This window comes from Neophocaena asiaeorientalis, unplaced genomic scaffold (assembly GCF_003031525.2).
Source record: "Neophocaena asiaeorientalis asiaeorientalis breed wild unplaced genomic scaffold, Neophocaena_asiaeorientalis_V1.1 scaffold31, whole genome shotgun sequence".
NCBI lineage: Eukaryota > Metazoa > Chordata > Mammalia > Artiodactyla > Phocoenidae > Neophocaena > Neophocaena asiaeorientalis.
In genome coordinates, this window is record NW_020175320.1 from 1,865,707 (window position 1) to 1,874,295 (window position 8,589).

At 38.8% G+C, this 8,589-nt stretch overlaps 1 protein-coding gene across 3 annotated transcripts in view; it reads right to left on the reverse strand.

Annotated features, from left to right (window-relative positions):
- TET1 (tet methylcytosine dioxygenase 1) overlaps nt 1–8,589 on the reverse strand; it is a 126,696-nt gene that overhangs the window by 68,028 nt on the left and 50,079 nt on the right. The window lies entirely within an intron of this gene.

Here is an 8,589-nt window from a genome sequence, read left to right on the forward strand (position 1 = left end):
GGCATATACCCTGAGAAAACCATAATTCAAAGAATCATGTACCACAATGTTCATTGCAGCTCTATTTACAATAGCCAGGACATGGAATCAAGCTAAGTGTCCATCGACAAATGAATGGATAAACAAGATGTGGCACATATATACAATGGAATGTTACCCATAAAAAGAAATGAAATTGAGTTAGTTGTAGGGAAGTAGATGGACCTAGAGACTGTCATACAGAGTGAAGTAAGTCAGAAAGAGAAAAACAAATACTGTAAGCTAACATAACTTAAAGTAGTTAAATAAAAGTGTTAGTTTCATATAATTAAGGAGACTAAAATTCGTTGAAAACTTCTTGATATTAATTAGTACCCCAATATGAATTGCCATATTAATTTAAAAAACAAAAGAATGACATACAAATTACAAATTATTTAATCCAATCACACTAGTTCTTTACAAATTCAGTTTATATGCACTTTTTTTTTCTTTCTCTTTTTTTTTTTGTTAATGGCACTTAAATGCTCCTCAAGATTTCAGGAGATTTGTAATCCTGTTTTCCATTAGGGTTTGGCTTCTGTCAAGTCACCCCACCTGGAATGCTCCCTCAATCAAAGATAATATTCAAGGACCTTGCCTCACCTAACTCCTTCCAGAAGGCCATCAGATAACTAGTTAATTCATGATCCTACAAGGCACCAAGACAGGTTTCAGCTTTTAGTTCTTTCCACATCGCCCATGTGGCTTTGGGTCTCTACTCCCTTCCTCCAAGGTGTTCCTTTGAAGAAAATATGTCTATTTCAGTTTAGACTTTCTAAGAATAAGAATATAATCGTCAAGAACACTGAGTATTTATTCAGCACTTAGCTGGTGATGGTATGCACAGAGGTATTTACACGTTCCTAATAGAAAAATCAGAGAGCATTCTGGAGCCAAAGATCTGTAAATCTTTCCCAACTACCTCCTTCCCCACAGGCTATAACAAATTTAAATCTTTTCTTTTTTAAGAAAACGAAATCCTCCAGAAATATTTAGCTCCCACCCTACCTCACTGTCCTATTTTACAAAGAACTCCTCCAAACTGCAATCACCCTATCTATCCTGCACTCTTCAACCCATTGTAATTAGGCTTCTGCTCCCACCACCTCACTGAAACTACCCAAGATTCACCAGTGTAGTCCAATACCAAATTCAGTGGACTTGCAGAATATCTTTTGATACCATTTCTCACTTAAGATCCTCCCTTCAATTCTCTGTGCATCATTTCAGTCTCCCTGGCTGGCTTCTCTGCCCACTTATAAACGATAGTGTCTCCCTTTGCCTCATCTCCAATCGCCCGTTTATCCACATACTTGCCCTTCAGTCTACGCTTATTTGCTGTTAATTCTCACAACAAGACAAGATATTTCTCCTGAATGTCAAATTCAGTCATCCACCAACTGGACATCTTCACCTGGCAATTAAAACTGAACCACATCTTGGGGCTTTCCTGGTGGCACAGTGGTTAAGAATCTGCCTGCAGGGGACACGGGTTCAAACTCTGGTCTGGGAAGATCCCACATGCTGCAGAGCAACTAAGCCCATGAGCCACAATTCCTGAGCCCGTGTGCCACAACTACTGAAGCCCACGTGCCTAGAGGCCGTGCTCCGCAACAAGAGAAGCCACCGCAATAAGAAGCCCGTGCACCACAGCAAAGAGCAGCCCCCGCTCACCGCAACTAGAGAAAGCCCGCACACAACTAAGACCCAAAGCAGCCAAAAATGAATAAATAAAATGTATAAATTAAAACAAAAAAGAAACTAACCTTTAAAAAAAACAAAAAAATGGAACCACATCTAAAAGTTAAAGAATAACCTTGTCCTTGGGGCCTGCTTTAACCCCCAAATCCACCTAATGATCCATGAGTCTTCTAAGAAGCCTCCTAGTTCAAGACCCAAATTCAGCTACAAAGTTCGATGGATCTTATTACTTAAAAATCTCTTCCATTTATCCCTGCGTTCCCCATTCCTACTGCCCTGCCTCACTACATTCATTCAACACATTTATGGAGTACCCATAACATGCTTTAGGTATGGTTAATAGGAGAAAAAAGGTACCAGCTCTTTTTTAAAAAAATTTTTTTATTTATTTTTGGCTGCATTGGGTCTTCGTTGCTGCACCGTGAGCTTCTCATTGCAGTGGCTTCACGTTCTAATGGGTGTTAGATAACAAACATTTTCAGAACCTAATCTTTCACCTTGTACCCTTAGTAGATTAATTTCAGAATTGGGATTGGCTTCCAGAATGTAGCAGTCCCAAACCTTCATATTCTTCCAAGGAAGCACTGTCCAATGGAAATACAACGTGGGCTACAGAAATCATTTTAAAGGTTTTAGGAGGTATTTTCTTTAGGTACAAAGAAGCACGTGAAATAAATTTTAATATATTTCTATTAAAGCCACCATATCAAACATATTATTTCAACATGGAATTAATATAAAAATGATCAGATATGGGGCTTCCCTGGTGGCGCAGTGGTTGGGAGTCCGCCTGCCGATGCAGGGGACACGGGTTCGTGCCCTGGTCTGGGAGAATCCCGCATGCCGCAGAGCGGCTGCGCCCGTGAGCCATGGCCGCTGGGCCTGCGCGTCCGGGGCCTGTGCTCCGCGATGGGAGGGGCCACAGCGGTGAGAGGCCCCCGTACCGCAAAAAAAAAAAAAAAATCAGATATTTTACTTTTTTATATAAAACCTATGAAAATTATTGTATATTTTATACTTAATGAATCACAATTCAGTGCTAAATATTCAATGGTTAAAGTAAAATGTAATGGTACCAAAATAAAGTTGTATTTAATGGGAAAATATTTCACTTTGCTTGAGTTTTAAATTTGAAATTAATTAAAATAAAATCACAAAGTCAGTTTCTCAGTTGTCCTATCCAAATTTCAAGTTATTAGACAATGCAGTTACTTATGGAATTCATTTTAAATGCAAATCTCATTGCTTTAGGCTGTATTCCACACCACCTGGCTAAACATCAACATCACCCAAGTGGGTTTTAGAAAACCACAGATTCTAAACTAACCCCTGCATGGCTCCCTTAGGTCTGAAGCTAAAAACCCCATAAAGATTCAGAGAGTAGCCTGGTAAAGGAAAGTGGGAACCACTAATCCCAAGAGCAAAATTCACATTTTTCAGTCCAGCAAGCAAAGCAAGGCCTCCCCAGTTCTAGCCCTGGCCAAAGTTTACAGACCATCTTGTACAACAGTATTCCCCACACCAGCCCTACCCCCCAGCCCTGCTTCCTCTAGGCTATTTTAAGCAGCTCCGTCTTTTCTCAAGTAGCAGCTTCAACATAGAAAGCTCTTTGGTCATTCAACCCTCCCCCATCCAATTTGCCTCTAAAGCACCAATTCACCTCTAGAGAACTAGAGGAAAGGGGACCAGTGGAATCAAGTATTTCTCAACAATCCTCCAGCTGGTAGAATCAAGTATTCCTTATCCTTCTGCTTCACTCAGATAAAACCGAACACTCTCTTCTGTACTATCTCTGCACAGATATTTATCACATCAATTGATTGCACTTACTCATTTGTTTGCAATGCTGTCTCCTCATTTTGGACTTTAGTCCCCAGAGGACAGATCTTGGTGGCTGTCCTCTAGACTCAAATATGTGTGCTTTATTTGGGGAAGAAATCAAAATATAGGCTAGATATTAGATAATGCTAGGAAATGGTAATCATGGTATGATTCTGCACAATGTTCTTAAGAGATTTAACCTTAAGGATGATACCTACAGCTTTCCAACGGTTAATACACATGCCAAAAGACAATTATTGAATAGAGATAATGGGTACTGTGGTGTTCATTGCATTATCCTCTCAACTTGTTTTATGCTTGAAAATTTTCATTTAAAAAGTTGGATGTTGGGACTTCCCTGGTGGCACAGTGGTTAAGAATCCTCCTGCCAATGCAAGGGACATGGGTTCGAGCCCTGGTCCAGGAAGATCCCACATGCCACAGAGCAACTAAGCCCATGTGCCACAACTACTGAAGCCCGTGTGCCTAGAGCTCGTGCTCTGCAACAAGAGAAGCCACAGAGATGAGAAGCCCATGCACCACAACGAAGAGTAGTGCAACTACAGAAAGCCCGTGCGCACCAACGAAGACGCAACACAGCCAAATAAATAAATATAAATTTGATTTTAAAAAAAAGTTCGATGTTTATCTTAAAGAATAAAAATATGAATAAATGCACAAATGATTTTAAAATAAAGAAGAAACAGGTATTGCACAGTGGCTTAATCTGGGGAGATTTGCCAACTCTGCATTTGTAAATATTATTTTAGAATAAAGGAATAGAGTCCTTCTCTTTTCTAAATGTCAACTTTTCCAATACTTCTTTTCAGAATGTGGCTCTTTTGGAAACAGACACATTAAATAGCAGGACTGGTTAGGAAAAGCTATTTTAGATGCACTTGTTCTACTCTTTTCTTGACTCTTGCAAAACAGTCTCCAGGATCTAGCATCAACTTTGTCACCCACCACTGAGTCTGGATACAACACCCTTCTTCTTAACCACAGCTCTGGTCTTTTTCCATCTAATTCCTCTCTTACTGCATGACTCAGTTTTGGAAAGTCAGGAAGAGAAACCAAGATAAGCACTTACAGGCACAGTCATGAAGCTTAGAGGTACTACACACTCATCAAAATTCCCATCATGAGTTGTCCTTTTTTCCTCTTATTCTTGTAGATAATTTACAATGATGGGAATTTCTCTTTATCCTTCCCTTTTTATTAAAAGTAATAACTAAAATATTTTTAGATTTTTCTTTACTAAGAGTAAAAAAATATGAGAATATTTATGTAAGGCTTGATTGAGCTGCGTCATAAGAAATATTTCAAAAGAATACAGGACTGGGTGAATGAAGTATGGTATGCTATGTCTATACAATGGAATTCTAGGTAGCCATTAAAATAGCATGTACTGAAATGGCAAAAGGTTCAAAACATAGCATTAAAAGAATAGCTGAAAAATTACATGTGATACAGTCCTCCATGTGTATGTGGGGAGTGCTGGAGAGAGTTATCTATGTAAGTGTAGATTTAAAACATCTGAAAAAATACACAAGCTAGTCATGAGGTTACTGCTGTGAAGTATGAGATAGAGAGGAGGGTACAAAGAAAACAGAGAACATTTATCTTTCAGCACTTTGCTATTTTATTGTTTTTTTCAACCAGCATCTCTTTACCTTTATTATAAAGGTTGAAAAAATTCTAATTACACAAAAAAATTGAAATAAAATTCAGAAAACCACATCTACCAAATTTCAGTATTAATAAACTTTCTATGAAAAATAGTTTCTTCCCATTAATAATAAAGAAATAAAAATTAAGGACCTAAATGGACATTTTTCCCAAGAAGACATACAGATGGCCAACAGGTACGTGTAAATGTGCTAATCATCATTAATCATCAAGGAAATACAAATCAAAAGCACAATGAGGACATCCCTGGTGGCGCAGTGGTTAAGAATCCACCTGCCAATGCAGGGGACACGGGTTTGAGCCCTGGTCCAGGAAGATCCCACATGCCGCAGAGCAACTAAGCCTGTGTGCCACAGCTACTGAGCCTGCGCTCTAGAGCCCTCAAGCTGCAACTACTGAAGTCCACGCACCTAGAGCCTGCAATGAGAAGGAGAAGCCACCGCAATGAGAAGCCCGTGCACCGCGATGAAGAGTAGGCCCTCTCACCGCAACTAGAGAAAGCCCATGTGCAGCAACAAAGACCCAACACAGCCAAAAAAAAAAACACCCACAATGAGACAGCGCCTCAAATGAAGTAGCAGCATTCTTTACAATAGCCAAGGTAAGGAAACAACCTAAGTGTCTGTCCACTGATGAATGGGTACTGGGTAAAGAAAATGTGGGATATATATACAACGGTATTTTATTGTCTTTAAAAAGAAGGAAATCCTGTCATTTGCAACAGCATGGATCAACCTAATGCCATTATGCTAAGTAAAATACATTAGACAGAGAAAGGTAAATATTGCATGGTATCACATATATGTGGAATCTAAAAAAAAAACAACAAAAAAGGCAAACTCACAGAAACAGAGAGTGAAAAAGTGATTGCCAGGATCTGGGGGCGGTGAGGGAAATAGGGAGCGGTTGGTAAAAGGGTGCAAACTTTCAGTTATAGGATGAATAAGGTCTGAGTTTCTAATGCATAACATGGTAACTCTAGTTGGTAACACTGTACTGTATAATTGAAATTTGCTAAGACAGTAGAACTTAAATATTCTCACTAAGAAAGATAAATCTGTGAGGTTATGGATGTGCTAATTACCTCAGTGGAGGGAATACTTTCACAATGCACACTTTAAATAGCTTACAAATCTATTTGTCAATTTTTTTTGGGCCCGGCTGCATGGTTTGTGGGATCCTAGTTCACTGACCAGGGATTGAACCTGTGCCCCCGGCAGTGGAAACACAGAGTCCTAACCACTGGACCACCAGGGAATTCCCTCTATTTGTCAATTATACCTCCATAAGGCTGAAAAACATATCAGTAATAATCTTAAAATGAAAATAATGTAGTCACTTAAAAATATCAGACTGACAAATAATAAAGATTGATAATATTTAGAGGTGATAAACTTGACACTCTTGGTTCAAGTTTAAATTTAGAGGGCAATAACTATCAAAAATTTTCAATTTACACCTAGAAGTACATTCTATTTTTGTTTACATTTCTCTGGAATATTTTTTGCCCATCCTTTGTGTTTCAATTCACATTGCTTTTAGGAGTGTCTCTTTTGGACAATATATCATTTAATTTAGATTTTGTTTTATTTATACAATCTGTGGCATTTCTTTTAGATGGGGACTATATTTCATAAGCATTTATTGTAATAATAAATGTTTGGTGCAGGCAGGTGTTTTGCTAAATGGGTTATTTTTCTTTTTTTCTCTTTTCCTCTATTAATTTAAAAGACATACACTCTAATTTTATGACTGATTCCCTTTATGTCTTAAAAGGGAATAAAGGGGGCTTCTCTGGTGGCGCAGTGGTTGAGAGTCCGCCTGCCGATGCAGGCAACACGGGTTCGTGCCCCAGTCCGGGAAGATCCCACATGCCGCGGAGTGGCTAGGCCCGTGAGCCATGGCCACTGAGCCTGCGCGTCCGGAGCCTGTGCTCCGCAATGGGAGAGACCACAACAGTGAGAGGCCCGCGCACCGAATAAATGAATAAATAAATAAATAAATAAATAAATAAATAGTACTCTTAAATCCCTATTTCTCAATCTATTAAAATTATGATAGAAATCTACTTACCAGGACCCGAAAAGAAGTACGTAAAATTAATATGAAAAGAATGAAGCCTCAAAGAAGTAATATTATACAATCTAATTTTTATAAAATAATAATGTTAGTGTAGTCATAGGAACATAAACCAAATGTATATTATTTGGTATGGGATTAGTTACTGGTTACTTTCATTTTTTATATCATACATTTCTGTAGTGTTTAATTTGTAGAATGATGTCAAATAACTTTATAATAAACATGATCGTTTTTGTAATGAGAAAAAAATAAAAATTTTATGCAAGAGAAAAAAAATTTTTTTTAACTACAAGCCCATCTCCCTCCTAGGTATTTATCCTATAGAAATTTACTCTTAAGAAATATACTATCGAAGACGAATACAGGAATGATAAAACTTTATATAGAAGAACAAAGAAATGATTATCCTAAGGGCAGGAGAGAAACTTCCTCTTGGGGGTTGGTAGGATGATAAGATGATAGAAGGATATGCACAGATGGTTGCAGTATTGGCACCCCGCATCAGCAGGCGGATTCTCAACCACTGCCCCACCAGGGAAGCCCCGGCAATATTCTATTTCTTAACCACTTGACTGGTGATTGAGTGTTCCTGTAGTAAGTTTGAACTACACAAACATCTTACACACACTCTGTATGTATTATTTCAGAACTCAAAAAAAAGTTTTAAAAAGTATATGGCAGGGCTTCCCTGATGGGGCAGTGGTTGCGAGTCCGCCTGCCGATGCAGGGGATACGGGAAGATCTGAAAGAATATTAGACAACTGTTAATACTTTCCAGCTGGGTGAGTTGGAGGAGGCAAATAGTCCACAACAAATAAATTTACAGTTAAAGGAAAAGATACTTAATAAGTGTCTAGAATATCATCTGCTTGGACTCACATTATTTGAAATAAAACACCAGCACATGAGTTGCCACCATTGTTTCATGTACTTCACAGTGCAAACAAAATGCCACAGATGAAAATGAAGGCATTACAAAAAATATGTAGGCATTACCAAAAAAAAAAACCAAGTTAGAAGTCATTATAATCATACAGAGGAGGGCACTGCATTTTCCCCCTTCCTTTTAAGTATTTCTTTAACAATTATAAACAGACAAATTCACTTCTGGGCCTCCATTACTTTTTTTTTTTTTTTTTTGCCGTACGCAGGCCTCTTCTCACTGTTGTGGCCTCTCCCGTTGCGGAGCACGGGCTCCGGACGCGCAGGCCCAGCAGCCACGGCCCACGGGCCCAGTCGCTCCATGGCATGTGGGATCCTCCCAGACCGGGGCAC